Below are 16,057 nucleotides of genomic sequence, written 5' to 3'. Positions count from 1 at the left end.
TGCAGATTTCCCAATGTAAGATATAGAAGAAAATGTTAATCTGTTTGTTCATTTGGAATGGGGTTGCCAGTTAAAACACAGGACATCCAGTTAACTTTGGGCTTCCAGTGAATAACAAATGATTTTTTAGTATAAGTATGTCTCATGCAATAGTTGGGACATACTTATACTTAAAAATTATTCAAATTATACTAAAAAATTCAAATGTAATTGAGTGTTGTACATTTTTATTTGCTAAATCTGGCAATCCTAATTTGGAAGGTGTTGTATAACTGAGTTAAATGTTAGTTTCAAAGCCATTAATGAATATTTAGACTGCATATTAGTTCTGCAAGGTGCTTCCAGTAGTTCTTTGCTGTTTATGAATATCCTCTTCTAAATTATCAGGACTGGAAAAGGTAGGCTGAGGGTAAGTAGTGGGTGCTTGTTAAATATTTGCTGAGTTTTTAGAGAGAGATATGGAGGCACTAAGCCCTAGCACTGCCTCAGGTCTCTTTAAGGCAAATCTTAGAACTCCCAATTCCTTGGACTCAGAAAACTTTACTGACCCAGAATAGACCACCTATATTTCTAACTTTCAGGAAGAAATGATAACTGACATAGTACTGGACTTACTGGACATTCAGAGTAGTATTTTCAGTTTGCAAAGCCCTTCCAACTGCACTGTCTCATTGGATTCCAATTTTGTGAGGGAGTCAGGACAGATGGGAAAGCTAGGGCTCAGAGAGGGGAAGCAACTTGCTAAAGATCAGCTTATACATGTGGGTTCAGGTCTAGATGTCTGCCGTGATGAGTCATAGACCAGAATACTTTTCACCATATCATGTTTCTGTCTTTGTAGCGAAAGCTGTGGTGACAGCCTGCTGTGGGCCCAGTTCTTAGGGGTGATTATCTCAGGCAGATGCTCTTGGGAAACTAACAGGGACAGGGCTCAAGTACGCTCATGAGAGACTAATAACTAGTAACTAATGCTCCCAGGCTTCTACATCAGCCTTGAGCCCTGAACTATGAGGCACATTTCTTTTCTACACACTCTCCCAGGCTGACCTTTTCTATTTTTATGACTCTCTTGAAATTTCTTGACTTTGATACATATTTTAAGCTGCTTTCATCTGGATACTGTTGTGTAACGTAGGGTGTGTATGTGTGTAGGTGTGTGCTCTTAACCCAATAATGCCTCCGAATATTCTGGAGAACTTATAAAAAAATACTTCCTAAGCGCTATAGGCTAATTCTGATTCAGTAGACCTGAGATAGAGCCTAGAAATCTGTAGATTTTAAAATTTTACTATAAAAGCTAGCATGTGCAAAAAAGTAGATATAACATATATGCAAGGATTAAAGATTACAATAAAATCAGTACTTGTATTCTCATCACCAAGTGTAAGAATTTGAATGTTGTCAGTCCCTTTACAATCTCTTCTGTCCCCCACCCAGATCAAAAATCTCTCCCTTTCCCCAGAGGTAAATATTATCCTGCACTTTGTGTTAATCATTCATTTGCTTTCTTTGTGGCTTTACCACTTATGTATATAGCCTCAAACAACATATAGATTAGATTTGCAACCTGTTATATAAATGGAATAATGTTTTTGTTCTGTGATTTGCTCATTTTGACGCATGTAGCTGTGGTTCATTTGGTTTTGAATCCATTGCAGAAAAATACCACAATTTCTCTCTTCCTCTGTCATTAGATATTTGGGTTGTTTCCAGGCTTTTGCTATTACCAACAACTCTACTGTCAGCATTTTTGTGCATGCCTCTTGGTGCGTATGCACGTCCAAGAGTTTCTCTAGAGCGTAGAACTTGGAGTGGAATTTCTGGGTCACAAGGTACAGCTTCCATTTCAATAGATAATCCAATGTATTTTCCAAAGTGGCGGCACCAAGTTATACTCCCTCTAGTGATGTATTAGTACATCCGGGATCCTACATCCTCACCAGTACCCGGTATTGCCAGACTTTGTCATTTTTGTTCATCTGGTGGATGGAATACAGTATGTCATTGCAGCTTTGATTTCTATGGGACTCTTTTATTTTATGGTTGTGTAAATTTCTCAGGTGATTCTGAGGTTTACTGTACTATTGGTGTGGACCCTTTTTCAGGCGTACTCCCATTCAGCCACCCTTAGGGATGTCTCTGTATCCCAATTCCTAACCTCTAGAAACAGTCCTGGCAGTACATGCATTTTTGGTCATTGTACGGTTTTTTTATCTGATAACTATTGAATTGTGATTGCAGTTCAGTGAGATCAGGAGAGAGGGACAAGTGGCAACTGTCCACAGATGTTGTGGTGTCAGACTTTATAACTTTGAAGATCAGTGCTTTTTAAATTTTTAAACAAGTTTTAAAGCAGTGCCAATAGATTATGTATTGCCACTCTCTGACCGGTTTCTCCTCCTCCATCCTCGATCTTATGATCTTTAGCATCTGCCCGTTACTCCCTGTACTGTGAGAAAATAAAAGGAAGGAGAGGAGGGAAGAAAGAAATACTCACTTCTCGGTGGTCCTGACTGTGGAAACATATTGAGGCCTTTATGTTTCTATAAAGCTGAGTCCCAAGGGCCAGAGCATGCATTGAATGTGAACCATTTCCCATTAGATGAATCAGCCAGGATTCGAATCTCCACTTTTTAGTAAGTATTGCCAACTTCCATCTCTCTGAAAAATCACCGCTCTTCCTAGCGTGGTAGAATCTCACATCACTGAAGATGATGATGGGAACAACCATGACAAAGCCGCTGTGGATATACCAGTTCATTTTATCAAGTTCTTTAGTGAACAAACACATCCAAACATAACTTGGGGGAATCTCACCATTATCAAATACTTGTGTTTATTTTTATTGGGGTCTAATGGAGGGATCTATATTCCACAGCCTTGGTCAGTCTTAGAAACAAGAGACTATCCTCCCAGCTTTTGTAGCGATGCTTCTGGAAGGTCACTGAGAGGTGTTCAGAATTTCCAGTAATGGACCACTCATTGATTTTTGAGTCAACTGATTACATCGCTATCTGTTTGTTCCCTGAAGTAGCGTTGCTCCTCAAGAAGCAGGCTGATGTATTGTAATGTCCCTTGGCCTTCAGGGAGAGAGGTGAAGGTGAGGGGAGAGAAAATGACATGCCCAATCCAGACTGCGGCAAAGCAAGGACCTAACTCTCAACTCTTTAGAATCTCACTTTCTCTGTCATTTCAGCAGAAATAATACCGTTGGTGGAGATAAAAAGGAGTGATGGAGTGCCCTTTAGGGCACTGTAGTCAATAGATTTTTTTTTTTCTTGTTTGTTTTTTAAACTCAACATTTATTGGTTGGATGGTATTTAGACACTATTACAATATTTCTTGTCAGGGGTTATAGAAGAGCCAGAGAAAGGTAGCGAGATAATACCAATCACATATAATGAACTGTAGGAGTATAAATTCTGAATGAATTTAATTTATGGCCCCTGTAGCTGAGAATAATAAGGGAGAAACAATTCAGAGCAGCAAGATAATAAAAAGTGATGATCTTGATAGAACACAATATTATAGATTAATAAAATCTTGAGGAATCATCAGGTGGAGGCATTCTGTGACTTTTTAAGAACTGTCAGGGGCATGTTTAATGTCTACTACTTCTGGAATTAGCGAGATAAGATTTTGATCTCTAGCTAAGCTCTAGCTTTTTTTTTTTTTAACATCTTTATTGCAGTATAATTGCTTTACAATGGTGTGTTAGTTTCTGCTTTATAACAGAGTGAATCAGCTATATATATACATATATCCCCATATCTCTTCCTTCTTGCATCTCCCTCCCACCCTCCCTGCCACCCCTCTAGGTGTTCACAAAGCACCGAGCTGATATCCCTGAGCTATGTGGCTGCTTCCCACTAGCTATCTATTTTACATTTGGTAGTGTATATAACTCCATGGCACGCTCTCACTTAATCACAGCTTACCCTTCCCCCACCCTATGACCTCAAGTCCATTCTCTACATCTGTGTCTTTATTCCTGTCCTGCCCCTAGGTTTTTCAGAACCATTTTTTTTTAATTCCATATATATGTGTTAGCATACGGTATTTGTTTTTCTCTTTCTGAATTACTTCACTCTGTATGACAGACCCTAGGTCCATCCACCTCACGACAAATAACTCAATTTCGTTTCTTTTTATGGCTGAGTAATATTCCATTGTATATGTGCCACATCTTCTTTATCCATTCATCTGTTGATGGACACTTAGGTTGCTTCCATGTCCTGCTATTGTAAATAGAGCTGCAATGGACATTGTGGTACATGATTCTTTTTGAATTCTGGTTTTCTCAGGGTATATGCCCAGTAGTGAGATTGCTGGGTCGTATGGTAGTTCTAGTTTTAGTTCTTTAAGGAACCTCCATACTGTTCTCCATAGTGGCTGTATCAATTTACATTCCCACCAACAGAGCAAGAGGGTTCCCTTTTCTCCACACCCTCTCCAGCATTTATTGTTTGTAGATTTTTTGATGATGGCCATTATTACCTGTGTTAGGTGATACCTCATTGTACTTTTGATTTTCATTTCTCTAATGATTAGTGATGTTGAGCATCCTTTCATGTGTTTGTTCGCAGTCTGTATATCTTCTTTGGAGAAATGTCTATTTAGGTCTTCTGCCCATTTTTGGATTGGGTTGTTTGTTTTTTTTGATATTGAGCTGCATGAGCTGCTTGTAAATTTTGGAGATTAATGCTTTGTCAGTTGCTTCATTTGCAAATATTTTCTCCCATTCTAAGTGTTGTATTTTTGTCTTGTTTATGGTTTCCCTTGCTGTGAAAAGCTTTTAAGTTTCATTAGTTGCCATTTGATTATTTTTGTTTTTATTTTCATTTATCTAGGACGTGGGTCAGAAAAGGTCTTGCTGTGACTTAGGTCATAGAGTGTTCTGCCTATGTTTTCCTCTAAGAGTTTTATAGTGTCTGGCCTTACATTTAGGTCTTTAATCCATTTTGAGTTTATTTTTGTGTATGGTGTTAGGGAGTATTCTACTTTCATTATTTTACATGTAGCTGTCCAGTTTCCCTAGCACCACTTATTGAAGAGGCTGTCTTTTATCTATTGTATATTCTTGCCTCCTTTATCAAAGATAAGGTGACCATATGTGCTTGGTTTATCTCTGGGCTTTCTATCCTGTTCCATTGATCTATATTTCTGTTTTTGTGCCAGTACCATATTGTCTTGATTACTGCAGCTTTTTAGTATAGTCTGAAGTCAGGGAGCCTGATTCCTCCAGCTCCATTTTTCTTTCTCAAGATTGCTTTGGCTCTTCAGGGTCTTTTGTGTTTCCATACAAATTGTGAATTTTTTTGTTCTAGTTCTGTGAAAAATGCCAGTGGTAATTTGATAGGGATTGCATTGAATCTGTAGATTGCTTTGGGTAGTAGAGTCATTTTCACAATGTTGATTCTTCCAATCCAACAACATGGTATATCTCTCCATCTGTTTGTATCATCTTTAATTTCTTTCATCAGTGTCTTATAGTTTTCTGCCTACAGGTCTTTTGTCTCCTTAGGTAGGTTTATTCCTAAGTATTTTTATTCTTTTTGTTGCAATCGTAATTGGGAGTGTTTCCTTAATTTCTCTTTCAGATTTTTCATCATTAGTGTATAGGAATGCAAGGGATTTCTGTGCATTAATTTTGTATCCTGCTACTTTACCAAATTCATTGATTAGCTCTAGTAGTTTTCTGGTAGCACCTTTAGGATTCTCTATATATAGTATCATGTCATCTGCAAATAGTGACAGCTTGACTTCTTCTTTTCCGATTTGGATTCCTTTTATTTCTTTTTCTTCTCTGATTGCTGTGGCTGAAACTTCCAAAACTACGTTGAATAATAGTGGTGAGAGTGCGCAACCTTGTCTTATTCCTGATGTTAGTGGAAATGTTTTCAGTTTTTCACCATTGAGAATGATGTTGGCTGTGGATTTGTCATATATGGCCTTGTCATGTATGGCCTTTTTTATGTTGAGGAACGTTCCCTCTATGCCTACTTTATCAAGGCTTTTTATCATACATGGGTGTTGAATTTTGTCAAAAGCTTTTTCTGCATCTATTGTGACGATCATATGGTTTTTATTCTTCAGTTTGTTAATATGGTGTATCACATTGATTGATTTGCACATATTGAAGAATCCTTGCATTCCTGGGATAAACCTCACTTGCTCATGGTGTATGATCCTTTTAATGTGCTGTTGGATTCTGTTTGCTAGTATTTTGCTGAGGATTTTTGCATCTATGTTCATCAGTGATATTGGTCTGTAATTTTCTTTTTTTGTAGTATCTTTGTCTGGTTTTGGTATCAGGGTGATGGTGGCCTCGTAGAATGAGTTTCAGAGTGTTCCTCCCTCTGCTGTATTTTGGAAGAGTTTGAGAAGGGTAGGTGTTAGTTAGCTCTTCTCTAAATGTTTGATAGAATTGGCCTATGAAGCTATCTGTTCCTGGGCTTTTGTTTGTTGGAAGATTTTTAATCACAGTCTCAATTTCAGTGCTTGTGATTGGTCTGTTTATATTTTCTATTTCTTCCTGGTTCAGTCTCAGAAGGTTGTGCTTTTCTAAGAATGTGTCCATTTCTTCCAGGTTGTCCATTTTATTGGCATATAGTTGCTTGTAGTAATCTCTCATGATCCTTTGTATTTCTGCAGTGTCAGTTGTTACTTCTCCTTTTTCATTTCTAATTCTACTGATTTGAATCTTCTCCCTTTTTTTCTTGCTGAGTCTGGCTAATGGTTTATCAATTTTGTTTATCTTCTGAAAGAACCAGCTTTTAGTTTTATTGATCTTTGCTATTCTTTCTTTCATTTCTTTTTCATTTATTTCTGATCTGATCTTTATGATTTCTTTCCTTCTGCTAACTTTGGGGGTTTTTTTGTTCTTCTTTCTCTAATTGCTTTAGTTGTAAGGTTAGTTTGTTTATTTGAGATGTTTCTTGTTTCTTGAGGTAGGATTGTATTGCTATAAACTTCCCTCTTAGAACTGCTTTTGCTGCATCCCCTTGGTTTTGGGTCGTTGTGTTTTCATTGTCATTTGTTTCTAGGTATTTTTTTTTTGGTTTGTTTGTTTCTAGGTAGTTTTTGATTTCCTCTTTGATTTCTTCAGTGATCTCTTGGTTATTTAGCAGTGTACTGTGTAGCCTCCATGTTTTTGTATTTTTTACCAATCTTTTTCCTGTAATTGATATGTAGTCTCATAGCGTTGTGGTCGGAAAAGATACTTGATATGATTTCAATTTTCTTAAACTTACCAAAGGTTGATTTGTGACCCAAGATATGCTCTATCCTGGAGAATGTTCCATGAGCCCTTGAGAAGAAAGTGTATTCTATTTTTTTTGGATGGAATGTCCTATAAATATCAATTAAGTCCATCTTGTTTAATGTATCACTTAAAGCTGTGTTTCCTTATTTATTTTCATTTTGGATGATCTGTCCATTGGTGAAAGTGGGGTGATAAAGTCCCCTACTATGATTGTGTTACTGTTGATTTTGCCTTTTATGTCTGTTAGCATTTGCCTTATGTATTGAGATGCTCCTATGTTGGGTGCATAAATATTTACAATTGTTATATCTTCTTCTTGGATTGATCCTTTGATCATTATGTAGTGTCCCTCCTTATCTCTTGTAACGGTCTTTATTTTAAAGTCTCTAAGACTGTCCTCAATTCTTTTCATTTCTTTTTCTTTATTCTGCTCTGCAGTAGTTATTTCCACTATTTTATCTTCCGGGTCATTTTGCTTAACTTACTGTGTTTGGGGTCTCCTTTTTGCAGGCTGAAGGTTCGTAGTTCCTGTTGTTTTTTGTGTCTGCCCCCAGTGGCTAAGGTTGGTTCAGTGGGTTATGCAGGCTTCCTGGTGGAGGAGACTGTGTTCTGGTAGATGAGGCTGGATGTTGTCTTTCTAGTGGGCAGGACCTCATCCAGTGGTGTGTTTTGGGGTGTCTGTGACCTCATTTTGATTTTAGGCAGCCAGTCTTAGCTCTAGCTTTAAAATGGACAACAGATTAGCAGTTCCTCCCCAAAACTCCTCCCCGACCCCTCGCTCATATGCATACACAGGAAGAATGGGAGTAGACTCAGCTGGGAGTCTACAGTCTTCCTGTATCAACTCAATTCTCTTCCAGGGCAGTGATTCTCAAGTTTCTACTTTCTTTTGTTTTGTTTTTGGTGGAGGGCCTGGATGGACCTCTGCTACTGAGATTTTTCTGTTTATCTAAGTAGCTTAGTTTTCAAAAAGTTGAGAAATACTGTTCTGGAGCTCTGAAATGACTAGCGAAGCTGCCACAGATGACGAGGTACTGCAGTGCCAGAGTGGGGTCATTTAGCCTTTTGGTCCACTCCTATTGTACCCTTCTGTGTTAGATTCTAGTAGTTGCTGCAACAAATGAACACAAACTGGGTGGCTTAAAACAACAGAAATTGTGCTTCCCTGGTGGCACGGTGGTTAAGAATCCATCTGCCAATGCAGGGGACACGGGTTTGATACCTGGTCCAGGAAGATCCCACATGCCACGGAGCAACTAAGCCCGTGCACCACAACTACTGAGCCTGCACTCTAGAGCCTGTGAGGCACAACTACTGAGCCTGTGTGCCACAACTACTGAAGCCCACATGCCAGAGCCCATACTCCACAAGAAGATAAACCACGGCAATGAGTAGCCTGCACACCACAACGAAGAGTAGCCCCCACTTGCCACAACCAGAGAAAAGCCCATGTGCAGCAACAAAGACCCAACACAGCCAAAAATAAAATAAATAAAATAAAATAAATAAATTTATTAAAAAAAACTACAGAAATTAATGTTTTCCAGTTCTGGAAGCCAGCAGTCTGAAATCAAAATGTTGGTATGTTTGGTACCTTCTGGAGGTTCTGCAGGAGGATCCATTCCATACCTCTTCCCTAGCTTCTGGTGGTCAATAATTGCTCCCCTCACTTTGTCTGTATAATCAGTCTTTAGCAAAGACCTCTGGTTTAGAAGGATGTTGAAGCTGGGAGAGCAGTCAGGAGAGATAGGCAAATTGGAATAGAAGAAACATGTAATTGGAAACACACACACACACACACACACACACACACACACACACACACACACACACACACACACACACACACACACACACACACACACACACACACACACACACACACACACACACACACACACACACACACACACACACACACACACACGCTCCAGGACAGTACAATGTTCCTTTCTTTTCACTTACATCAAATGGGGTGATACAAACTGGGACTGTCTATCTATGTCGAGTGTTCCCCTGAAGCTCCCTTCCTATTCTGCTCACCCTGTCTACTATGAAGTTTCTGGTTTAAGGCAGTGGTCTCTAAACTTTATTTTATTGTATGCCCCATTAGTAAAATGTTTCTGAGCACCCCTGCTATGTATGTATTCATCAATTATATGCATATATTTGTTTCTATTGTATAATACTATTGGTAAAGCTTATTTTGTTTCTTCTTTAAATTAAAATAAAAATAATCATGCACACACTTTGGAGACCACCTCAGGACATCTGTCCTCTATAAATGGGATTGGGTTTGCTAAGGCATGTCACCCAGCCCCAGAGTCATTGAGATCTCTGTACCTTTCCAGTCCTTTAAGAAGCCTTCTGGGCAGACTTCCCCCTGTCTATTCATCTCTCATGTCCTGAGCTGCGCTGGCTGGGCACTCTCCATCAAGAAGGCCTTGCAGACAGGTTTAGCTCTTGTGGTCTCTCTGAGTTTCAAAGACCATTTAGTCTCTTTTTTCAGAATCTATATGGTTTGAAAAGGAAAGGAATCACTTCTTGTCTAAGTGCTATTAATGTACTAACTCACCATCAAGAATCAAAAGATATTTTTCTCTATAGACTACCTGACAGGCCTGAGGAACAGGGTTGCAACCAAATATTTTCTATTGGCTTATCTAAAAACGTATCTTGGGGGTGTTGTTTATCATGGTGAAAAACTAGAAATCATTTAAATGCTCAAACAATAAGGATTTAGTTAAATAAGATATAGTATACCTAAATATTATGCAGCCATTATATTTATGCTATATAAAAATTATTAGTAATATGGGAAAGTATTCAAGGCCTATTATTAGATTTTTTAAAAAAAGGTTAAACAATGTGTGTTATATAACTTGTTTTGTAAAAGAGAAAACTATATGTATATAAGAAAAAAAGTCTTATAAGGAAATATACTAACATAGTAACAGAAGTTATTTCTAGATGACTCAATTATCAGTGATTTTTATTCTCTCCTATGTGCTCTTGGTATTTTCCAAATTTGAGTCCATAAGCATGTACTACTTTTATAATAAGATAAAACATGTCATTATTTTTTTAATATAAAGAGATAAAAAATTCTCATTTGAGGCTATGTATTATTGAATTATTTTAGACTTCTTTGGGAAAAAAAAAATGTCAAAACATGTTAACTATTTTCTGCCACAACAACGACCAAAGAATCCAGCTGTACTGGCTTGGGTGAGATAGACAAGCAGATGGACAAGCAGGTTGCGTTCCTGCCTGCCTGAGTAGGTTACAGGGCACAGCAGTGCACATCTGCTCACAAATCCACAGTACCCCCACCCCACCCTCTTTCTGCTCCGCTTATCCTTGAAGGGTTACAAAGGGTGACCACTTGTGCATAAGGCTCAGGAAGGTACCCAGGGGCCAAGTGCAGCATGTAAGCAGGAGTGACATCAGTGTGACCTATTTCTATTCAATCTTTGCCCCTTCAGATGTATCAGAAGGGTTCTGGGTAGTCATGCATTTCATATGAACACAACTTCTCATCATACTAAGGTCACTGGGGCTATTTGTAGCCTCTTATCCCTGCCCCTCTTCTGGAACTCACCATGAGAGGCCATATTAGTTCCCTGGTTCTGCTTACAGAAATGTGTCTGTCATCTCCTGAGCAATCAGGTCACTGGGACTTAGATCTTGACCCCTCAACAAGCTGTGACTTGTGATTCTTTCATACTAATGAGATTCTGGTGCCAACCTGGCAGCTGGACCTTGAGCTCCAGAGAGGGATTTGCCTTAATGAGTTGGCATGTTTTCAGGGTGTCTGGTGAAGTATTTCTTGCCTCCCCATCAGAATGGGCCTCTTCCAGGGTGTTGCCTTTGCCTTCTACAGGAAGCCTTCAGTGGGAAGGGATGGATTATGGTTGTCTGGTGAAGATTGTGCCCTTCCTTAGCTGAATCTAACAACCCTGCCCACAAGGCATGTGGAGTAAGAGAGGAAGACAAGAGTTGGAGGGAAAAGGGACCTGGACTCTTGTCCCAACTTTGCCATAAGGGATGTCACTTTACCTCTCTGAGCTGTAGGTTCCTCATCTGTAAGGTAAAAGTCTTAGACTAGATTGTCACTAAGGCTACTTCCTGCTCTGATATAAGACTGGGTGTAGGCATATCCAATACAAAGGATAGCCATATACCTGGCACAAAATTTGTGAGCCACAGAAATCCCCACCAGCCTCAAGAGATATACCCATTCCCAAAGACTTAGCCATGGGTTCTGGAAGCTGGACACCCTCATGGCTCAAGTCACTCTTCAGACCACAGCACCAAGATGGGGCATTGCCTCTAGAAACCTATATGGCACTCTTGAGGGGAGGAAGAGGAGCTCCTTGAGAGGCTAGCAAGTCTGAGGAGTGTTCACAGCATAGTGCCGTGAGCTGGTGTGGCAGATAAAATTAGGGCCACCCAAAGAAGCCCTAATCCCAGAACCTATGAATATGTTGCCTTACATGGCACAAGGGACTTTGCAGGTGAGATTATCCTGGATTTTCCAGATGACCCCAATGGAATCACAAGTGTCCTGATAAGTGAAAGAGGGAGGCAGGAGAGCCAGAGTCAGAGAAGATGTGATGATGGAATCAGAGGCCAGAGAGAGACAGAGATTTGAAATCATTTAATTATGTGCTATTTGTATCAATTTTTAAATTCCATTTATTCTTTGAATCGTATATTTCTTCCCTAAATCAACAATTGGTAATCCCCTACTGAATGCAGGGCACTATAAATTAAAATCTAAGTCAAGGGACACCTAAAATCAAGGGGGGGAAACAGTTCCACGTAAAGTGGCAGCACAGCAGCTGCTGGTGTTGAAGATGGAGGAAGAGGCCATGAGAGAAGGAATGCAGGCAACTTCTAGAAGCCAGAAAAAGTAAGAAAATAGATTTCCCCTTGAATCTCATCCAGAAGGAACATAGCCCACCAACTCATTTTAGACTTCTGACCCCCTGAACTGTAAGATAATAAATTTGTATTTTTTTAAGCCACTAAGTTTCTGATAATTCGTAATAGCAGCCATAGGAAACTAATACTGCTGGTCTTGAGGAACTTTGGAGGAAAAGTCATATGCTTTTGAGGCACCATTCTGGAAAGAGCAGGGCTCAGAGGACTAACTGGGCCTTAGAGACACATTTCCTTGTAGTTACTGTAGGAGATGTCCTTTGAGTTATTGCTGGGAAGGCTGTCTGTAGACTTCCCCCTGTACAGGGAACAGGGCAAACATCTCTGTGGACCAGAAATGGAACAGAAAGAGCAGCAGCAGGAGCTGAGGCTAGAAGTATGCAGCTGCATCTGGGAGTCTGGCTCCTGTGGGTAAGAAGGACTGAAGACACCCCAGGCTAGTACCTGGAGAGGCTCACTGCTCAAAATGGAGGAGCTGGGGTGAGGCTACCTCACCTGTGGAAGGAAGCTGTGATGCTGCCCAGGACAGTTGCTATGAAGCTCCAGTGAGAGGTAGGTGGAAGATGCAGTGAAAGTACACATGCAGGGCCAGTGGTGAGTGGCTGCCAGTCAGGCCCTGGGCTCTGTCTCAAGAGAAACGGGAAAGAGCTATAGTCTGCAAAGTGATTTGCCATCCATGATTACCTTTGATTCTCATAAAACAACGATACAGGTAGTGTTAGTGTCCCTAATGTATAGGTTGGTAAACTAAGGCTAAATAGTAGGCTTCAAAGAGAGGAAACTCGGTCTTTTTCATTCATTATGATGTCCCACGTTTACTCAGAAGAAACTGGGTCTTTCTCATTCACTGTGATGTCCCAGGAGCCTGGCCCAGTGCCCAGAATAAAATAGACATTCACTAAATGTTTCTTTCTTTTTAAAATTTATTTTTATTTTATTTATTTTTGGCTGCATTGGTTCTTCGTTGCTGCATGCAGGCTTTCTCTAGTTGCAGCGAGCAGGGACTACTCTTCGTTGCGGTGTGCGGGCTTCTCATTGTGATGGCTTCTCTTGTTGCGGAGCATGGGCTCTAGGTGCATGGGCTTCGGTAGTTGCAGCACGTGAGCTCAGTAGTTGTGGTTCATGGGCTCTAGAGCACAGGCTCAGTAGTTGTGGCGCACAGGCTTAGCTGCTCCACAGCATGTGGGATCTTCCTGGACCAGAGCTCAAACCTGTGTCCTCTGCATTGGCAGGCAGATTAATCACTGCGTATTTCTTGACCCACAGATGGAAGCTTACAGAGATGAAGTAAGTTGCTCATCTACAAAGTCTACAAAGCTGGAATGTGGCAGAGCCAGGTCTTGAACTCCAGTTTTTGAATACTGAATTTCATATTTTTTCCATTATATCAAACTCTTCATAAAACACCGTGCTTCCCAGGCTACTCCTATATAAGACTTACTCTCATTAGATGTCTAACAGTATTCAGAAGTTCAGGGCATCGTGCACACACCAGTGATGCTTGGGAGACTCCCTCTGTTCCATGACACAGCCTATCCACTGTGGTATCTGGTAAGGGCGGTGTCTTCAGAAGGATCTGGGGAAGGCTACTCTCACCCACGTCTTCTCTGCAGATGGCCAGGGCAAGGAGTGCTGCCTCAGGCAGCCACAGCATGAAGCTTGCCATCTGGGCTACATAGCGATTCAGTCAGTATGAGAAGATGGAATCCGGTTACTGCAACTAGAACTGCCCTTTCAGAAATGTAGGGAGCATTGTGCTGAGAGTTGGGAGTGGTGGGCTGCCCTCGGCTAACATGCGAACTCAGGCCTCAGTTTTTCAGTTGGTAAATTGAGTGTGTAGGCTCTTAGATAGGCTCTAAGAGCATGTGGAGTTGTCTTTCTGATTTTCTACTTCCTCTTATTAAGGTTTTTTATTAATGTTATCTGGATTTTTAGCCTCACTGATTTCTGTATATCAAATGGTTCAGATAAGACGCATCTTAAAGAAATATGGGCTCTGTTAAAGAAAAGCTATGAACCGCTTGGAATTTATGCTTGAAGAGAATTGAGGGAAAGCCAAGACCTAGCAAAGAGGAATAAAATAAAATTCTCTTGAATGGGGATAACTACAGTGTAATTCTACTTAGAGTGGAAAGATAATCTTTACTCATTCAAGATGGAGAAAGACTGGTCTAATGTAAGTTGAAGAGAGACCTGGGGGTCATTTTCTCTCTATCGCTCTCTTTCCTGACTTGTTATAAAAATGAATGGAGATGATGCACAAGAGACTACTCTGTAAACAGGAAAATGGCATAGCAGAGTAACACATAGCCCAGCCTAATAACAGTCATCCCAGCCACAGCAGTCTGAAGCAAGGGGTACTGCTCTGTCTTGATTTAAGAATCTTGACCCTAAAAGCCTTATTTGGCCCAGGTGTCCATGTATAACATATTTAAGACTTTTTTGACGTGACAAAAGAATTTGCTGAGAAGGACTGTGCACAGTTTCAAATCTAGTGTCCAGTTTTCCTACTGAAGGATTGGTAAGGATCTTTTACCTGGTTGCTATTGTAAGAGTCTAGGTTTTTCTTATCTAAAGCATTATTATCTATCTTGATTCTCTCCAGTTCTTGCTTTAGAATTTTTAGTACTAATTGCTAGTCATACTTAATCGAAACATATTTATTTGGTATCAGTTCTTTCTTAGCTAATTTTTGTGGAAGCTGTTATTATTTGAAAGTATGCTGGATTTACTAGACTTACTTGTTAATGAAACTGGCTGCATGCATGGTGTGGCAGCTCCCTGTGTCTCTGTTGTGGAGTACCCTGACCTGCACTTGTTTTCTCTTTGCCACCTGTCTTCTGTCTGATGTGATTGGCATTCTCTGCACTGGGAAGCAATGGAAGAGGTATTTGAAGTATTATGCTGGCAATAAAGAATTAGTTACTCCTTGTAAATAAAATTAGAATGGTCTAAAATGCGAATGCTTCAAATGAGAATGGTCTTCTCATTCTGAAGTAGAATTAAATTCACTTCTGCAGCAAAGGTATAAGATGCTCCTGTTCAATACCTTCCCCTCCAATATTGCTTGCACTAACACAAGTACAAAATATTATTCGGGTATCGTTCCTGAGACTATATACTCTGCCTCTCCTAAGAATTATTTTTCTTCATTTATTAAGAGACTGCATTTATACCCCAAAGGTATCCATTCCAACAGTGGTATGTACTCAGGGAGTTGCCAAGTGTGGGGGGAATCAGTGCATTGCTGCTATCCCTCCCATGTCCAAACTCTTAACACAGATTCTTCCCTATTTAGTCTTTAAATATAAATTACATCAAAAACATTGAGCATATTAAAATATAGAGCAATCAAAATAATCAGTGTTTCAAAATGAAGAATTTGGAGAAGGTAATAGTCTCAATTCTTTGGGCTTGGCAACCCTCCAGAGATCAACGGCAATTGTCTAGCCTTCACATGAGTGCTTCATTCCTTTCTCTTATTTTTTCTGTCTTTCCTTTTCCGTCTGTCTTCTATCCTTGTGTTCTGTGGCCCTCTTCCCTCCTCAACTTCTATTTCTCCTCAAAAGCGAATGCATCCTTCACATAAACAACTCTGGAGGCAGAATAGGCAGGATCAGCAGGATTAGCTGACACACAGACTGGAAGTAGGCTTCTCCTACCGATAAAGACAAATTCAGACCTGTTGCCTTTTGTGTGATACTTGTACAAGGATAAATTTGAGAAATATTGCTTGCTAGAGAAACAAGAAAGTTGGGCAAATTCTGGAAGTCTTGTGTTTCAAGAGGAAATACTTAAAATTAAAACCTCATGTAAGAGAAAAATAAGCTGAGTCAATTGGCTTCTTTG

At 40.0% G+C, this 16,057-nt stretch overlaps 1 protein-coding gene across 1 annotated transcript in view; it reads left to right on the top strand.

The window, feature by feature from the left end:
- Positions 1-16,057, top strand: part of ALK (ALK receptor tyrosine kinase) — a gene marked incomplete at both ends in the record, with an annotated part of 728,930 nt that overhangs the window by 235,926 nt on the left and 476,947 nt on the right. The window lies entirely within an intron of this gene.

Source organism: Grampus griseus (genome assembly GCF_964374135.1).
Source record: "Grampus griseus genome assembly, chromosome: 15".
NCBI classification, from domain to species: domain Eukaryota; kingdom Metazoa; phylum Chordata; class Mammalia; order Artiodactyla; family Delphinidae; genus Grampus; species Grampus griseus.
This window is presented reverse-complemented; position numbering and strand designations above follow the sequence as displayed.